General features: G+C 39.7%; 1 protein-coding gene across 1 annotated transcript in view; it reads right to left on the bottom strand.

The window, feature by feature from the left end:
* Nucleotides 1–20,737, bottom strand: part of LOC108697058 (chemokine-like receptor 1) — a 160,284-nt gene that overhangs the window by 99,750 nt on the left and 39,797 nt on the right. The window contains exon 2 of the mRNA XM_018226728.2: nucleotides 9,354–9,404. The gene's annotated coding sequence lies outside the window, so the exon portion shown is untranslated. The remainder of the gene's footprint in view (nucleotides 1–9,353; nucleotides 9,405–20,737) is intronic.

Genomic DNA, 20,737 nt, shown 5'->3' with positions numbered 1-20,737 from the left:
TTCGCTTTGATATTCCTCTCTGGTAGTCAGGGAAAAGAAAAAAAAAAAAGAAAAAAAAAAAAGAAAATGACAAGTTACTATCTGATATTGCAGTAATGCTTAAAGTGTTTGGGTTTAATTAATAGATTTTCTGATCATAATCACCCAGTAAGCCCTGAAGAATGGAAATGATTAGTTAGTTGAGTGAATTGCAGACGAGCAGTAATATATTACTTCTGCCTCAGTTTTGTGAGTCATTAGGGACTTTTCTGGTTTCCTTTTTTTGTGGTCAAACTTCTGCTTTTTGAACTTGCCTACATTACACATATGACATAGGTAATGAAGTTAATCACAAAGGTTGGAAGCAGAAAGTATAACTAAAGCTTTAAATGCGCAGTTTAATGCTGAAACAATTTTGACTCTTTTGATTTTGATAACAGACCTATTTTCTGGTTTCTGAAACCAGTGTAAGGCTATAGTGAAATAAATGGCACCATTGAGCTTTACCCCAATATTTGCTCTGGGTGAGAACTATAATTCTCAGGGGGTGAGCCCACGCAATGGTGTGAGGCAGGGTGTAACACAAGGTAATCAGTAGTATTATTAAGTTATTTGAACTTAACCATAGAACTGATTTATTACAACAAATCCACATAGGAGTTCAATAAGACATAAGCAGGGACATAGAACAGCAACACTCCTTGGTGGAGACTGTGCTGCTTGGCTAAATAGCCCTGACTATCTATCACTCCTAGAGTGTCCTATTAAAGTGAGTAGCCTATCACTTGCTAGACCTGACCTTGACTAAGTTCCAAGTGCAAACCCTTCCTGCCTGCTCAGGTAAGCGGACTGGCAAATTGGACGCTGAGCATATGTGTGCTCAGCTTATATATTATTACAAACTGCCATCTAATGGCCACACTTGGGAAAGCTATGGGTCATACTTTGACCCAGGAAGAAGAGTATAGCTGCTGTATAATCTAAGGGGCCTTTCTGTGGCCAAACCTTATAGGATTGCAATATAAATTAGGAAGTATTTTTTAATCCCCTACACTAGTAAATAGCATTGCTGATTAAGAAATGTGTAAAATCTGTGGAAACCAAACTGGCGAATAACTGTGGAACAAAATATTAGGTCAGTGGAGCTCTGACTTATGGGAAGGCCATTTCCCATAGACTCCATTTTAATCAGTTAATTAAACATTTCAAACATATTTACTTTTTCTCTGTAATAATAAAACAGTACCGGAACCATATTGGTGGTAAACAAATCTATAGGGGTCATTTTATGTTTAAATGACTTTCTACTAGACAAAGTATGGAGATCCAAATTATAGAATGACCCCTTTTTCAGGAAAGCCCAGGTCCTGAGCATTCTGAAATACAGGTCCCATACCTGTATGTAATTTGTTTTCCATCTTGTGCAAGAGAACAATACATTGTGGAGCATTAATTAAAATCAGTGATACCAAACTGTATCTAAAATGATCCAGGTACACCTAGGCCACACCTTCCACACTCCTGTTCTGTCTCGCCCCCCCCCCCCCCATTCCTCCTCAGCCCAAATGCCTCCATTCTCCTCTGCTTCTGATGATATCCAAGGACTTTAAGTGTCGACCATTGATGGTCTATTTAATTGGGAATCTACATTTGCTCTGCCTGTAGGCCTGAAGGACTAGCACGTGATTTTATGTTGTAGCCATCTTTTCTGAGGTTTTGGGACTGGAGGAGTAGATCAGATGTGATCTAATCCTAGTTCTCAGTGCAAATCTAGGCTGAGACTATATCTCTAATCATCAATGCCATTGAATCAGAACCCTTCTCCTCCCAGGGAACACTCCCAAATCATTTTGGTCTGAGAGGATCATTGTGCCTAATCCATTCATCCTCTGTTGGATGTCTTGACTAAATCCAGCTGCTCTTAGGCAGAACTCCATTACATTCATGAACCTCTCTATCTTTCTCTGATGAGTCCTTACAATAGGTGGAGGAAGGGTCAGATGAAGCTGATCCATAACTCTAACCATATGCAGTGCTTGAATAAAGGGTAAAGGGTTCCAGTGGATCTTGGATAAAATGGGTGGATCAGTCACATTTACCAGTAGTGTGAAATCCTTTTAGTGGTCTGGACTCTCTCTTTTGGCAAAGTATATACCAGGAAAAACTATGTCTCCCCAATGGAGACATAGTGGTGATCTAATCCATCTAACATAAAACTCTTATAGTGTGCTAGATCACAATCTGCTATCCACCTTCTATACTTTATTCATGGGGACCCAGTTTCCTTCACTTCACTAAGGGTTGACTTCAGTTATGTCACTAAGCTTCTTACTGGGGCCTTATGCTTCAAGCTCCCCAGCACAACTACCCACTGGCACCAGGTGGAGACCAAAGAGAAAGAGCCATGTGCTCACAGTGGCCTCAAAGCAGGTGCTTATTTTTTAATTCAAGGCTTAGAGGCAAGTTTTGGTTGCATAAAAACCATGTGTAGTGCCAAATAGACCCTCCTGTAGTCTGCCAGCCCAAATAGAGGCTACCAAATAGCCAATCTCAGTCCCCCATGGACTTTTTGTCATGTTTATAATGCTTATAATTAGTGATTAGTCAAGATTTTCACCAAGTTTTGCCAAGAAAATGATGCCCAATGGAGGAAAAAATTGTTCTGTGTCAAAAAACTTTTGTTGCCCATAGACTTCAAAGCATTGCATTTGCCGTTTTGCGTATTTTCGGTGAAGCAAAATGGGTCAGATTCACCCATCACTACTGCAAATGGGCACATTCCTCCCCAAGGTATTAGGATACAACATGGGACTTCTTGAGCTAATAGGGGAAGTAACAACATGGTCACACTCATATTGATGAAGATGACAGGAGGGTTTTGGGAGGGAATAAGCAGGTTTATTATTAGGATAGATTAAGTTAAAATAGTTTTATAGAAGGACAGACAAAGATTTTCACTAAGCAAATCCAAATAGAAAATATGTTCCAGCTTGGCTAAATTATGTGCTTCTCGATGTTTCTCAGAGAAGTTTCAAAGCGGTTTTAAATCTGTATTTAAGACATCAGAAATAATTAGATTTGACAAACAAATACAGCAATTAAAAAAGTTGAGGCCAAGTATGAACGGAATAATGAATTGCTTGGAAAACATATTTTGAGGCCCGTTACCTAAGATAAGAAAACCAGGGAAAGCTCAAGGGAGATGAGGTAGGTCTGACTGCTTCACAGCAGTGATTATTCTGGAATATGAAGCTATATTGCTTCAAGAGGAACAATTAAGTATGGTGCTCAGAGTACTGAAAATAGGGGGAACCCATTAAAGGTAAGAGGAGAATGCAAAGATATCAGAGAAGGGAACACAAACACTTCGAAGCTCAGGCTAGCTTAATAGCAAAAACGTTTGCAGGTATCATTAGTACAATAAGCTTTATTGTTTCATTTTAGCCAAACCCACAAACTCTCTGCTTTGTTTTTAATTCCCCTCCAAAGATTAGGAGTGGCCAATAAACAGCTTTATTTTCTTGGTTCACCTATTGGAGAGGCTTAAAAAATATTCTGTATTCCTCATATATAGAATAAAAACATCTCCCTTTATAATAAAACGTATTTGCTTTGTCCCTGAAAGTGTTAACCACCCTCTTAATAAGTGAACAAGTTCTAACTCTCTAGTTTAACCCCTGCCTTACCAAAGAAACACTGCGTGATTGGAGGAAGGAATTAAGCTCCTTATGGCTTGTACAGGTATGGGACCTGTTATCCAGAATGCTGGAGTTTTATGGATAATGCATATTTCTGTAACTTGGATCTTCATACCTTAAGTCTACTAGAAAATCATATAAACATTAAATGAACCCAAATAGGCTGGTTTTGCTTCCAACAAGGATTAATTATACCTTAGTTGGGATCAAGTACAAGCTACTGTTTTATTATTACAGAGAAAAAGCAAATCATTTTTAAAAATTAAAATTATTTGATTAAAATTGAGTCTATGGGAGATGGCCTTCCCATAATTTGGAGCTTTCTAGATTTCCTGATAACAGATCCCATACCTGTACAGTCCCTTTTTTGTTTTCTTTGTATGTTCAATGATTTCTGGGGGGTTCCACATTTATATTTTATGAAAATTTAGTGATTAGAAGATTATTTTCCTCCAATTAATCTTATTGTCCTGTCCCATCACACATATAATACTTGTATAGTGTCTTTTCATAATATGAATCTCCATACTTTAAGGGGCAGATTTATCAAGGGTCAAATTTTGAAGTAATGCAAGTTTTTTTGAACTCCCATAACTGTAACTACGGGTAAATAGGCTGAATTAGAATCGTTCTAATCGACGCTCTAATGCATTCATTCGAATTCGAATCAAAGGATTTGCCCCAAAAAACTTTGATTTTCCAAAGTCCACCAAATTACTCCAAATTGGTTCTAGGAGGTCCCCCATTGGCAGGTTTTAGATGGTGAATGGTTGAAGTCGAAGTTTTTAAGAGACAGTACATGATAAATTTTGATATTCAAATAGTCAATTTTTAGTCTGGTTTTGCTTCCAATAGGGATTAAGTATATCTAAGCTTGGATCAAGTACAAGCTACTGTTTTATTTTTACAGGGAAAAGGATTTTTTTCTTAAATTCGCATTCTAAGGAAGTTGGCCTTCCTTTAATTTGGAGCTTCCTGGATAAAGGGTTTCCAGATAATGTACCTTTATATAATCTGAATTCTCACTATTTATGTACATTATCTGTTCTCTGATAAGTTTCTTTGACATTGGGAGGGAGTTCATTTTATGGCTATGCCTTTTAGCACAGTCATCATATGTCAGTGTCTGTATTGATAGAGATTAATTGTTTAATGTTTTGCTGAGGTTAAATCACTGCTGGGACTTGGTGTTCCAACACCCAGATACCAGGAATCGACTAGGTTGCTGACATCAACATCTATCAGAGCTACTGGTTAAAATGTGTGTGGTGTTTATGCAAATGGCCTGTAGATGTCACTGTGCTCATACTTATACTGTGCATACTTCCTGGTAGCTGAAAAGTGAAAGGGAAATCTTACTGTTGTGTAATGCCTGCATGACTCTGCTAATAAAGCACTGTTATACCCTACTCATCCTCGGCTACCCTAAACATAACAAATGGTGACAAGGATGGATCTTCTACCTCTGCAGCAGCCTGCACCTTTTCTTCTAAATCCTGGTGAGCCTACCATACCTTTTACTGCTTGAATCCGTACGTTTGAAAATTACATTATTGTTTCTGACCAAGGGGAGATTTCTGCTGCTAGAAAGCCTGCTTTACTTATTCACTGCCTGCGAGCAGAGGGACAGCATATATTCTATACATTACCATTACCTGATGATACTTATGAAACTGCTCTTACTGTTATAAAGAACTTTTTTGGGCCAAGAGTAAATGTGGTTGCTGAAAGATATAAATTATGTAAACAATGTAATGGCGAATCCACAGAACAGTTTCCAACTCTCAAAGAGAGAGTTGGTTGTTACCTGTGAGTTTGGGAATCTAACAGATGAAATGCTAAGAGACCAAATAGTGAAAAAAACAAACTCATCTCGCATTAGAGAGAGACTTCTCCTAGAGCAGGATTTAACCCTTGCAAAGGCTATTACAGTTGCTAGCCAAATTGAGGCAGCAGTGGCAGAGGCTAAAACTCTCAGTCAGGAACTGTTGGGAATGTACGGATTGTGAATTCAACACTGTGGCATAATAATGCACAGTCACAGGCAAAATACAGTGCTAAGGAGAGGGATTCACCTACATTGCAAAACCATACAGCAAATACAAATTAAAATACTGCTTTTGCTGTGGTTCAACACAACACACTGCAAATCATGTTACATGTCCTGCAAAAGCTAAACGGTGCCGCAATTGCACAAAAGTAGGACATTTTGCTAAGATCTGCCGATGTTCATGAGACATTACTATAAATGTCACAGTATTAAGTGTGGATAAAGCTGGTACATTTATTCCAGACAAGTTTATATGCACTGTCAGTGTCAGTACTGCTTCTGCTGACAAGGGATACTCCATTAACCTGATGTTTGATACAGGTTCAGCTGTTTCTATACTACCAAAGGATATTTTCTGGAAATACTTTGCAAAAGATCCGCTTGTTGCACCTGCCCTGAAACTGGTCAGTTACTTAAAGGATCCAATCCCATTGCTTGGTTGCTTGCCAGTGACTGTACAATTTGAATAAAAAACTGCAAAATGTGACTTTTACATTGTGAATAAGGGTACTGCTATACTTGGAAGGGATCTCTTAGCTGCATTAAACCTACAATTAGTTGATTGTCTCATTACTACAGCACCAGTGCCTGCCACACAGCCAGTGTCTTAAATTTCACCACAAAGCAACACTTCACTGGGCTGTGCAAAGAATGTTGTACACAAAGTTAAGGTTAGACCAGATGTCAAACCACTATCATTTCCTGATTCAGCATGGGAAAAACTTGCTATTGATATTGTCAGTTATTTTACAGATGCTCCTATAGACTGCAGATTTGCTATAACCTTGATGGACTATTACAGTAAATGGACAGAAATTGCTTTTGTTTCTCATATAACATCAGCTACAGTAATAACATTTCTGTCTACAGTCTTCAGCAGAGAAGGTAATCCAAAGGAGTTAATATCAGACAACAGACCACAGTTTGTCTCATATGAGTTTGAAGCCTTTCTGAGAGAGAGGAATATTGTGCATAGGAAATCTTCAGTGTACTACCCACAAGCAAATGGAGAAATCGAGCGATTCAACAGAAGTCTAAAAAAAACACTACATCTTACTGGGAAATCTTACTGGGAAATCTTGGAAAGTATTTACAACAGAGTTCCTACATAACTACAGAGCAACATGCAACAACCCAATCATCTCCAACTGAATTATTACATGGCAGACAGATGCGCACAAAATAACATGTTGCAGACATCAAACTTCCACAAAATACTATGCCTACAAAATCATCTACTGCTGACATTGTGAAACACCAACAAGCCAAATGTAAGGCTTATACTGACAGAAAATGTGGTGCAAGAGAAGTGCACTTTCAGCCTGGATCTTTAGTCAGAATTAAGAAACCAGGAATACTGAAACAAGGACAATCTAAATTTACTACACCACTTGAAGTGAGACGCCAGCGAGGACCATACACATACTGTATGAACTGTCTGATGGACGCATATGGAATGCAAGTCGTCTTGTTCCTGTTAGATATGACTTTGTAGAAGCTCCATTTGATGAAGAACATTTTCCTACTCCTGATGTCAACTGCAATAGGCCTGAAAAAAGTGAACCTATAAGGCGTACTGAGAGAATCAGAAAACTACCTGCATTATATGTGAATAATGTAGGTGAATAATGTATATTATTGCTTTAAGATGCATTGTTGTTGTTTATTACATTTGCCCAAATGCTTTCCTATTATAGGGGGAATATGTGGTGTTTATGCAAATGGCCTGTAGATGTCACTGTGCTCATACTTATACTGTGCATACTTCCTGGTAGCTTAAAAGTGAAAGTGAAAGATTACTGTTGTGTAATGCCTGCATGACTATTAAAGCACTGTTATACTCTACTCATCCTTGGCTACCCAAAACATAACAATGTGCATCAGTAAGTGTACTTGTTCACGTACAAAAGTCAGGATGGATGCAATGGCGCTTAACCCAACTATACAGAGGTGTTCGGAGCATGTTTGGACACAAGCACCTTCAAAGAATGGTATCAATAAATACAATATTTTTGCCCATCTTAGTGCAACCGCTGCATTTGTAAATGACCAATCCAGAATTTATACCAGACCTCTTTGGACTAATCCAACCAGCCTCAAGTAAGGTTATTATCACCACCTAAAAATACTTTGGTTGAAGACACGCATGGTTGTGATGGATCCGATCATTTCATATCAGTTGGGATATCGATATACAGTAATTCCCTATTTCTGTAAACCAATTAGAAGCAGATAATAAAAGGTCTTAGTGGCCATTTTATCAGTAATATTACAGGCAGAGTCTTTTTATGCTTCTTTGAACAGATGCTGATGAACAGCACTGCTGGGTGCAGGTAATGAAACACATCAGTAAACAAGAGAAGATAAGAACTTTATTAGTCCGTCGGATACTTTGATACATGAAATGTAGGACAAGGCAATTAGAAGAAAAGCAAGACAGCAATTCAGTTCACAGTGACATTCTCTAGCAGGCTTGTCATTACTGTAACAGCCCCAGACAGCATGACACAAGAGCAGCAAGATAAGTATTCCAACATCACTCACCGAACTATTTCCAACCAGTAATCATCCACAAGAGCCAAGTAATCCACTAGTTTACTGTGAAGCTACGAATAGAGCATTAACTGTCCAAATTCAGGCATATTTTCCCTGGTTTCATGATACTGAACATTACTACCCCTTCTGTGCCTGAATGTGTCTACACTAAGAAAGAACTGCCTTGTAACTTATGTTCTAGTGACATCAATGCTGTGGTTCACCATGGGTTGCACTTAATCTTATTAAAGGATATTCAAGAACAGTATTCATGCTCTAGTTTTTTGCATTCAGAGGCATGCAGAATCTTCCCATGAGGGCCCAAGACAAAATCCCTCTTTAAATTGCTATAAATACTCTCAATGTGAGTGATTCACAAATGAACTCACAGACTATAAGGGTATTTTCTAGTTACTACTCATATGTGCCCTATAAGAACCACAGGCTTAAGAGGGTGGTTCACCTTTAAGTTAACTTTTAGTAAGTTATAGAATGACCAAGTCTAAGTAACTTTTCAGTTGGTATTCATTATTTATTGTTTATAGTTTCTGAATTATTTGCCTTCTTCTTCTGACTCTTGAGTTTTCAAATGGGGGTCACTGACCCCATCTAAAAACAAATGCTCTATAAGACTGAAGATCTATTGTTATTGCTACTTTTTATTATTCATCTTTCTATTCAGGCCTCTCCTATTCAAATGGGTATACTGCATTGGACCCTAGCAACCAGTTTGCTGTAATTGCAAACGAGAGAATAAAAAGCTAAATAACTCGAAAACCACAAATAATAAAAATGAAAAGCAATCACAAATTATCACAGAATACCACTCTCTACATCATACTAAAAGTTAATTTACACTTATATACACAGTACAAATAACATAAAGTCAATAAGAAAAGATACAACAAAAAAAAGAGTGAAGGACACTACAAGTTACAATGTCGAGTCATCTCCAACAATAACCTCTATTTTGTTATCATGTTATGTTACAATGACATACCAGAAAAATAATAGCCCTAAAACATAAGTTGCAATAATCAGTCACATGTCTCTGTAACCACAAAAACAGAATAAAATATGTCTTTCTTTACCTTTTAGTGTAAGGGCTTCTTCATGGTCTTCATCAGAAGATAACTGGAGACCTAAAGAGACAGAGTTGAGTTACTGAACTCTCATATAACTCATATATTAAAGGGAAGAGCAAAGGTTAAACACAACCACTTGCAATATATCCAATCCATGCTTATGAAACAATTGCCTTCATGGCTGTTTTACTGCAATGGTACATTACATATTGTCATCTATTTTTATCTCCTTAAATCAGAGACAATCAATCATGTTTGAGAGCATCCAAGTCAAGACCCCATTTGCAAAATGCTTGGGATCTGGGGATTTTCGAATAATGGATCTTTCAGTAATTTGGATCTTCATACCTTCTTCTAGAAAATCTTGACCAACAATTCCATTACTTATTCACATATTACTCATATATTATAGGGAAGAGCACAAGAGCACAGCCATTTCATACCTTCTTCTAGAAAATCATGTAAACATTAAATAAATCCAATAGGCTGGTTTTGCTTTTAGTAAGGATTAATTATATCTTAGTTGGGATCAAGTTCAAGCTACTTTTATTACAGAGAAAAATGAAGTAAATCGAGTCTATGGGATATGAGCTTTCCTTAATTCGGATATTTTTGGATAGTAATTTTCCGGATAACAAATCCCATAAAACATAATAAAAACATAAATTTGAATGTGTAATTTGAGAGTTTTTTTCTAAATTCGCAATTTCGAATGTTTGCTTATTTATTAAAAATCTGAACATAAAAAAAAATTAAGTAAAATTGCTGGGAAAAAAATCCTGATACCCAAAATTTTTATTCTACTCATTATTTTCAATGAATCTATAAATTTGAAAAAAAAAATAACCACCAGGTTTGCCTGACAACTTCAATTGACTTTTATACAATCTCTTAAGCTCTTAGATGCTGACCTTCAAGTTTTCATGATTTTAAGTGCAAAAAATGCAATTGGTACATTGATTAATAAGCCCATTGCAGTTACTTGAACATGCTCAATATATGGGGAATCACTATACTGACATAGTTTGTTAAATCAGCTTTTTAAGGGGCCCAAACCCCCATATGGCCCCCCAATTCTTAGAATATGGTTATATAGACCTATATGATGGTATACAAAAAGGAATGCTCTTACTCTCACAGTTACTTGTAGAGCATGCTCAATACATGGGGAATCCCTAAACTGACATAGTAAGTTTAATGGTATCCAGTGATCTGCAGGTTGACATGAAACCCGAGGTGACCAATGAGATTTGGCCAACCATTGCAGGTTAGGGTTGGGTGCAGGTCAGACTAGGGAAGAACATTCCTCCACTGTTCCCAAAGATTCCAACAAGAGGCTCGCATAGAAGTAGAGTACAGAGCGAGAAGATGTGGGTATGGTTGAGTGTGGATCCTGCAATAGCAACACACATTACTAATGGTCTCTTTTTAGAGAAGCTAATGAGTGAAGTAAAAATGCTTAACATGAATAACTTTAATAGTGGCTTTTCCCATTTGACCATTTCCCAATAACATAATAGCAATCCCACTCTTGCCTCTGTAGCATATTGCAAGTTTATTTTAACACAAAAGAAGTGCACTTGGAATGATTGGGAAAGCCTTTGGCCAACCAGCTTGAGTTATTGGCAGCATGAGGAAGGTTTCTGCAAGCTGAGACAATATTCCCAATAATAATTGTGTTGCGTGTCCTAGTAGAGCATAAATTATTGATGTTACCCCTTCAGATGACTTTTGAGAAGTTCCCCTGTATTAAGTGTTCGGCATTTGCTTTTATTGCTTCAAACTAAATCCTTTAAAAGCCTTGCATTCAAGAAACACAACTTCTTCCTTTTGGCTGCACAATAACTAAACTGGCAAGGTGCCATAGGAAAATGGCAATTCACTAGCCGGCGGAAATTTAACAGCGACATGACTTTTGTTTGCTTAACAAATGCAAAAAGCCTACCTGAACTGATTTGTCAAGTAATAAGGCTGCCTGGAACATCAATAGGCTTAATGTGGTAGATTGATGCAAACTTTTAGGGATACTGTCACTGGAAAACATGTTTATTCAAAACACATCAGTTAATAATACTACTCCAGCAGAATTCTGCACTGAAATCCATTTTTTTAAAAGAGCAAACAGATTTTATATTTAATTTTGAAATTTGGCATGGGGCTACATGATGTACATTTCCCAGGTGCCCCCAACCATGTGACTTACATAGTAACATAGTAACATAGTAAGTAAGGTTGAAAAAAAGACACATGTCCATCGAGTTCAACCTTTTTTTTTTTTTTTATTAACTACCTATCTGCCAGTTGATCCAGAGGAAGGCAAAAACCCATCTGAAGCCTCTCCAATTTGCCTTAGAGGGGGAAAAATTCCTTCCTGACTCCAAAATGGCAATCGGACTAGTCCCTGGATCAACTTGGACTATGATCTATTTCTCATAACCCTGTATTCCCTTACTTGCTAAAAAGCCATCCAACCCCTTCTTAAAGCTATCTAATGTATCAGCCTGTACAACTGATTCAGGGACAGAATTCCACATCTTCACAGCTCTCACTGTAAAAAACCCCTTCCGAATATTTAGGCGGAACCTCTTTTCTTCTAATCGGAATGGGTGACCTCGTGTCAGCTGGAAAGCTGGAAAGACCTACTGGTAAATAAAGCATTAGAGAGATTATTATATGATCCCCTTATATATTTATACATAGTCATCATATCACCCCTTAAGCGCCTCTTCTCCAGCGTGAACATCTCCAATTTGGCCAGTCTTTCCTCATAGCTAAGATTTTCAATACCTTTTACCAGCTTAGTTGCCCTTCTCTGTACCCTCTCTAATACAAAAATGTCCTGTTTGAGTGATGGAGACCAAAACTGTACGGCATATTCTAGACGGGGCCTTACAAGTGCTCTATACAGTGGAAGAATGACCCCCTCCTCCCTTGACTCTATGCCCCTTTTAATACAGCTCAAGACCTTATTTGCCCTTGATGCTGCTGACTGGCATTGCTTGCTACAGCCAGGTTTATCATCTACAAGGACTCCAAGGTCCTTTTCCATAATGGATTTGCCTAGTGCAGTCCCATTAAGGGTATAAGTGGCTTGGATATTTTTACATCCCAGGTGCATGACTTTACATTTATCAACATTGAATCTCATTTGCCACTTAGCTGCCCAGATTGCCAGTTTGTCAAGATCATGTTGCAAGTGCCACATCCTGGATGGAATTGATTGGGCTGGATAATTTTGTGTCATCTGAAAACACTGATACATTACTTACAACACCCTCCCCTAAGTCATTAATGAACAAGTTAAATAAAAGTGGACCCAATACTGAGCCCTGGGGGACCCCACTAAGAACCTTACTCCAAGTAGAGAATGTCCCATTAACAACCACCCTCTGTACCCGATCCTGTAGCCAGTTTCCTATCCACGTGCAAACGACTTCATTAAGCCCAACAGACCTTAGATTTGAAAGCAGTCATTTATGGGGCACAGTATCAAACGCTTTGGCAAAATCCAAATAGATCACATCTACTGCCCCCCCACTATCCAGAATCTTACTTACCACTAGTGATGGGCGAATTTATTCGCCAGGCGCGAATTCGCGGCGAATTTGCGAGATTCGCCGCCAGCGAATAGATTCGCGGCAAAAATTCGCTGGCGTCAAAATTTTTTTTTTAGAAAAAACGGACGCCGGCGTCAAAAACGGGCGCCGGCGTCGAAAAAACGGGCACCGGCGTCAAAAACGGGCGCCGGCGTCAAAAACGAGACGCCGGCGCCGTTTCGCGAATTTTTCGCCGTTTCGCGAATTTCGCGCGAAATTCGCAAATTTTCCGGCGAAGCAAAACGACGCAAATTCGCCCATCACTACTTACCACATCATAAAATGCAATCAAATTCGTCTGACATGACCTATCCTTCATAAAGCCATGCTGATTGTTGCTCATAATGCCATTCATTAGGACAACATTTTGAATGTGATCCCTTAACAAGCCTTCAAATAATTTGCCCACCACAGATGTCAAGCTTACTGGCCTATAATTGCCAGGCTGAGATCGTAATCCCTTTTTAAATATTGGAATAACATCAGCTTTTCTCCAATCTATAGGCACCATACCAGATGACAGTGAATCTGAGAAAATCAGATGCTCTGATAAACTTCAGTCACTCTTTACTGCTACACTGCAAGTTGGAGTGATATCCCCCCTTCCTTCCCCCCACCCAGCAGCCCATCAGCAGCCTATCAATAGAACAATGGGTAGCTAACCAGATAGCAGCTACCTGACACCTCTGCTGAAGGTTTTGTTTGCACTGCTAAAAGAAAATAGCTTTTTCTTGCTTAGGTGCTATGTTCATGTATAACACTAGGTGAACACGGCTTGGGTCCTATTAATGTGCAATGAGACGGGGAGAAACAATAGCTGCCTCAAAGTAGTTCCATCCTGAATTGCTGGCTGTGATGGTGATGCTGTGAAGTGAAGTGATGGCAGAGAGAATTGCAATGTAAACAGTGTAATTTAGAAATTAAATGTAAACCATAAAAATCATGACTTAATCTCTTTAAGCCTTTGTATCAGCAAGAGAGGCAGTTGAGGGAAAGGAAAGAATAACAATTTGTAGTTCTATATTTTGTGCAGCCAAATTTGGGCTCTTTTTGAATAAACATTGTCCTATATTTGTATGTTATGGCTAGAATCCAGGTATTATAGCTTTCCTTTACTTTGTGGCATCATTTAGCATGCGATTACCATAAAGCCATGGTTTGAACTTGTAAAGGCTTATTTACAAACGGAACCACAAGTGCAAAGCACAGAAGCAGCATTGCCATGATGGAATTAGGGTTCAACATGCCCTTGTTAACTTGCTCAGTAAGGTTATGGGATCCTCAAACTCATTCCAATGATCAACAGTCAGACCAACCCCATTAATATATTTGGACTCCACAAAGGTAAGAAATATTTTGCTCTGGAAGTTTTTGTAGGCCAAAGTCACCAGAACAAAACTCCCACTTTGAGAATTATCTTAAAACACTGGTTCATGCTAAGACTCAAGAGAGACTTTATTAATAGGAACATCACATCTAAAGGTATAAGGAGCCAGGGGTTTGTTTGACTCACAGAACATGCAACATTTATTAAGAAGTATAACATGTACATATACAAAAGAGTAAAATAATATAATAATATAATTCAAAGAGTAACTGTTAAAAGCAGTGGCATAATATAGACATGGTTATATATATTATACTACCTAGAAATAGGGAGGCAGATTAATCTTATAATATCAATGTTCTCTTACCACCCTAAGATCTGATTGTTCTACTAATTGTAGTTCTTAGATGTGGCTCTGTACCCTTAACAAAATGAGCCTTGATGATGGTAGGATAGGCAGGTGGGAGAGGAATACAGGAAGGGTGATCAGGACTGGGAAAAAATATTAGTGCTTTCATAGGAAGTATAGGCCCATTTACCTGTTGGGCAGCAAGAGAACATCACACTGCCCACCCTCCCTTATGTCATAGGAGATCAGGCTCCTTCATCACAGCTTCCAGAGTAATACTTGCCATGGGCTTGGGTTTAGACCCCAGGGGTTGGTGCATGGGTCCAATGGTGGGTGGTGATCTCCTTAGACAAGAGTCCTGGGATGGTGGTTTTATGGTTTGTCTGCTGATGCAATAGGTGGTGATAAAACAGTGTCAGGGAGCCAGGAGCTCCCTCCAGGGAGGTAGTCAGGATCTAGGAAGAAGCAAGCTAGCGGTATCCAAAGGGTTAAGCAAGCGGATGGTCAGAGTCCAGGCAAGAGTTCAATGGCAGACAGATCAGGATATATGGCCAGGGAGCAGGAATCAAGGCAGGAGCAGGGATCAAGGCTGGAGCAGAGATCAAGGCTGGAGCAGGGATCAAGGCTGGAGCAGGGATCAAGGCTGGAGCAGGGATCAAGGCTGGAGCAGGAATCAAGGCTGGAATCAGGAATGGGGAAACACAACAGGAACCTAGGATCTATGGCAGCAAATCCTATTCTTGGTGCCATTCTGGCGTCCTGGGCGCCCGGCCTTTATATTTGAATTTGGTGCCAAAACCAGCGTGGCACGCAGGTGACGTTGCGCCAGCATGTTTACGCCCTGGGCGCCGCCATTTTGGGAGCGACGCCGGAAAGATCGGGTGCGCCGCCCGGAGCTCCTAGGACTGCTCCAGGCGGCGATCGTGACAGACAGACAGGGAGGCTCTTTGTGGTTTTGTTTTCCTTCAAGCAATTCTGATTCATGATTTTTATTGTGTAGTTTTAATTCTAAATTACACTGCAAATAATTCACTCTACCGAATGACATTTTATTCCTAAATATTAAAATAAAAATTGTAATATTTGTGTGTAGGCACCATCTCAGGTCATTTTGCCTGGTCATGTGCTTTTAGAAAGAACTAGAACTTCACAAAATAACTGGTTTCAGACAGGGTATTGTTCCTCCTACTCAATGCAATTGAAGGAGTCACAGTGGGACTTGGATTTTTACCATTGAATGCTATTTTAATATCTACCAGGGAGCAGTTATCTGGTTATCTTCCCCATTGTTCTGCTGATGGGCTGCTGGGGGGGAAAGGGAGGGGGTGATCACATTCCAACTTACAGTGCAGCAGTAAAGAGTGACTGAAGTTTATCAGAGCACAAGTCACATAAATGAGGGCACCTGTGAAACTAAGAACATGTCTAGCCCCATGTCAGATTTTAAAATTAAATATAACAAAATCTGTTTTCTCTTTTGAAAAACATTTTTCAGTGCAGAATTCTACTGAAGCAGCGCTATTAACTCTTGCAGTTTGAAATAAAAATAAAACATGTTTTCCCATGACAAAATCCCTTTAATAACTGTATTTCTTTATTTGCAGTCCATTTGTTGTTACTCTGTGAACCTTGACAAATGACATTAGTAAACAGTAAAGTCATAACGACATCTTGAACATTACACACGATAAAAGTGAAGCCTTATACAAATATCCTGCACATTTCGGATGCATTACTGGCTACCATTTCAGTGGCTGACTGGATGGGGAATTATAAGAGTAATGTAGAACTTTTGGTAATGTACAAATATTTTTTTTTTTTTTTTTCAGAAAGCCTGTTCTGTTTCCAGCAGAAGACAAGGTCAATTGTATATAAAACACAATAGATTTATACAAAACAGACATTCAGTTAGAATGTTGCAACATTCTTATTAGAACATTCTGTTTATTAATCAGACACTCAGCTGGCTGAATGCACAACAAGATTCAGAGCTAAATTTAGAGAGTCTAATAAAGTGAAACGGACCTAGGTCCCACCAAAAAGCACTTGCAGAAAAAGGGCAAATGTCACCCTGAGCTTTCACTCCTAGCAAACAACCAGTGATTAGCTTTCCTCATCTAGCTGCAGGTAGAACAATGAATGCCAAAACTTGATTGGTTGACACAGGTTGCCACCCAGGTGCAAATTTGTTTAGTCTTCAGTTGCTGACACTGTGCATTTAGGGGTTGAAAGAGCTGCTGCACAGTCTCATGACTTGTATAGCTGGCAGCACAGGTGTTTAGACACTTCTCTACTTAAGGCAACCCTCATTAAAGGCGAAGGAAAGGCTAACATTAAGTAAGCTTTATCAGAAAGGTTTATATAAATACACCAGTAAAGTAATGTTGCTCTGAGTCCTCTGTCAAAAGAAACCCAGCATTTCTTTCCTTCTATTGTGTAAACATGGGCTTCTGTATCAGACTTCCTGTTTTGAACCTAAACCTCTAGGGCTGGGGCTTGAGCATGCTCAGTTTGCTTCTCTCTTCCTCTCTCTTCCCTGCTGTAATCTAATTGCCTTGAGGGAACAGGGAGAGACTCAGGCAGGAAGTGATGACACACAAAGCTAAAATGGCAGCTGCTATCCTAAACAAACAGAGAGCTTCTAGAGTTGTTTACTCAGGTTTGGGAAAGTATTCTACAGGATAAATATAGTGTTATATCTTGCACTATTGTGGTTAATTTATTGTCAATAAACTGCTTTATAGTTTACTGTCTCCTTTATTAAACCCTGACATGTTGCCATTATTGCAAAAGTGGAGGTATAAGTGAAATTAACATTCCGAGCACCATGTTACTATGATATTCATTAAGAGATGCTATTCATTGACATATTCAGCTTTGCTTTTTGAAATCACCCACCCTAAACAGTAGTCCTTGAGTACTCAAAAAATACTTATGGCATTGTTGGATTCCTGACATAAAAATATCCTTAGCTTGTGCAGTATAAAAATGCTAATGCCCAATGGTTCTTACCATGGAAGAAGCAACAGTACATGTAGGCAGGCAGGAGTATTTCAATATGCGGTATCCGAAATGTCATGATGCTCAAGATTTATACAGACAAAGGTCAGGGCAGGCAGCAAAAAGCATAGCCAGGATCAGAGCAGAAGGGTCAAGAGCCAGTAAATCAAGTCAAAATAGCAATTTAACTGCACCCAGGAACTTGCTTAAAACCTACTGTATATTCAGACATTGAACTCAGGTCTTCTGTGTCTTTTTATTTCAAATTTCACCCCAAACCTTGACATGATCGTGTCACACAGTGGTGCAATGCTACGCAGTGTACCAAAGTGGTATCATGACATGGGTGCCACCATCTTAGATCCACCACCAAATTGAGCACACTGGAATATTCATGACAAAAACCAACATTGTCATAAGTAATGGTCTGTAGAGTGTAAGACATTGGGATTTCTCTGTTGCATAGGCTGTGACCTGTGCTTAGATCTGCCTGGCAGGTGCATCCTTCTGTCAAAGCTCACATAGGAAAATCCCACCCAATGACACACATAGGAAATCCCACCCCAATGGCACAAAAAGGAAATCCCACCCCAATGGCACAAAAAGGAAATCCCACCCCAATGGCACAAAGAGGAAATCCCACCCCAATGGCACAAAGAGGAAATCCCACCCAATGGCACAAAGAGGAAATCCCACCCAATGGCACAAAAAGGAAATCCCACCCCAATGGCACAAAAAGGAAGTCCCACCCCAATGGCACAAAGAGGAAATCCCACCCAATGGCACAAAAAGGAAATCCCACCCCAATGGCACAAAAAGGAAGTCCCACCCCAATGGCACAAAGAGGAAATCCCACCCCAATGGCACACTAGAGAACAGAAAGGACACCTTGCATTGAGAAGAGCCACTTCTTTAATGAGCAATAAAATCCTTTTAAAAAATGTACTTAGAAGTAATTTCATATAAATCATTGAATGAGTACTTTATCCCTTAAATTCATTTTTTTCCCTTAAATTTATTTTTAACAATGTATTACAGAAGATATTGTGAGATTGTACAAATGCAAATACGTTTTTATACATCTAGGATTTGAGTGTGACATCTTTGGTAAGTCATTACAGGAATTAGTCCTTTGCTATTCTTTGTGCCCTGTTAACATTTTGTGCCTTTGCTCTTATCATGAGTTTGTTCAACTTCCTGCCCCCACCGCTCATATTGTGAGACCTCAGCTGTCAGCTTGTTTCTGTGGCCTCAGCTCGTGTCCTGGTATCCGGCTGCCTAGCAACACAAGGCGAGTAACAGCACTCGCTGACCCAAACTTCCTTCCAGCTATTAATGCCGAAGCGTTATAAGCAACACACCTGTGTTAATAACTTCCTGAAAGCTTTTGTGATTAACTAGCTCAGCATTAACGAGGCACTAAAATGCATTCAGCTCCATTTTCACTGGGTATCTGTGAAACTTCTCTTAATTCTAGACTCCATTAACTTGCATTTCTGTAAGGTGATTTGAAACAGGGATGTTGAACAATGCTAGTAATGCTAAAAAAAAAAAGGTTGGGGTAGAGTTGTTTTTTTTAGGCTTTAGTTTACCTTTAAACGTAAAAGGACCATTGGAAAAATTACAAAATAACTTAACTTAAGGTGGCCATACACGGATAGATCCGCTCGTTTGGCGATGTCGACAAACGAGCGGATCTCCCTCCGATATGCCCACCTTGAGGTGGGCAATATCGGGCCGATCCGATCGTGGGCCCTAGGGCCCAACGATCGGATCCTAGCGTTCGCCAAACGGGCGGTCGGATCGCGGGACCGCATCAACGAACAGATGCGGCCGCGATCCGACGGGATTTTTAACCCCATCCGATCGAGATCTGGCCGACTTTCGGCCAGATCTCGATCGGGGAAGCCCGTCGGGGGCCCCCATACACGGGCCGTGTATGGCCACCTTTAGGAAATAAGTTGGGATTGGGAGGAATGGTTTCAAAATAAAACCTTATACTGAAGACAGCTTTTATTTTTCTGTGCTGGGAGTCACAGTGCTGTTGTGTTCTGGTGGACACAGTGTTATGGGTATTCCATACTGTGGGTTGCTGGGGATCCTGGATCTGGAGAAATACTGGGGAAAATGCTGGGCAATATTGTAAAAAAACTAGTGCTGGGCAAATTGGTTCGTAGAGGAATTTGCGAATTTTGTGGAAAAAGACAAACAATTTGTGATACTCCAAAATGGACATCTGCGTCAATTTTGATGCTAGTGTCAAATTTGACGCCGGAGTTAAAGTCATTGGGCGTCTGAATAATGTTGACGCACAGCGTTTTTGATGTGCAGGCCCGGATTTCTGGAAAGGCCACCTAGGCCCGGGCTTAGGGCAGCAGGATTTTAGGGGGGCGGCATGCTGCCCAACCACACCCACATTGGTTCAAAAACACTGGGGATGTGCTGGAGATATAATAATCTTTTAAATTTCCCATGTGCCAATCCCCATTGCTCCGGTCCCCCTGGAGGGGACAGGGGTGACGACCGGTAGTGGGCCTATGGGCGCCCACTATGTAAATCCGGCCCTGCGTATGTGGCTTTTCGGACGTTTTTTTTCGGAATTTTTGCAAATTTCTGTCAAAACTCGGAAATTTGCCGCTAAATCGGGACAGGCGAATTTATTCGCCCATCACTATAAAAGACATGACAACTGCACTCAAAATTGTATTTGCAGTCATAAATGATCCCTAGGGTATGCAGGAATTCACACAAGGTCGGACTGGGCCGGCAAAATGTGGTGGGCACTGCCGACCCAGACCCGTTGCCTAGGGCTGCATTAGACTGTGAGCTCCCTGACCCCCTGAGGGGTGAGGTGAGGGGCCCGTTGAGGTATTAGAGGGGGGTCCAGTGGGCCCAGACCCCCTAATTCCGACTCTAAATTCATGAGCTGTCTTTTGTTAGGTTGCAGGTATGAATTTATTCTGGGATATGATGGAATTCATAGAAATTCAACATATTTTTGATGTTAATATAATACAATATTCATGTTACCCATTGAATGGGTTGCTAAGTTTGTAACATTTGCCATTAAGTCACTGCTGAATAAAATGAATATTAAAATAAACTAAAGCAATTAAAC

Source organism: Xenopus laevis, chromosome 7L, assembly GCF_017654675.1.
Source record: "Xenopus laevis strain J_2021 chromosome 7L, Xenopus_laevis_v10.1, whole genome shotgun sequence".
In the NCBI taxonomy this organism is placed as follows: domain Eukaryota; kingdom Metazoa; phylum Chordata; class Amphibia; order Anura; family Pipidae; genus Xenopus; species Xenopus laevis.
This window is presented reverse-complemented; position numbering and strand designations above follow the sequence as displayed.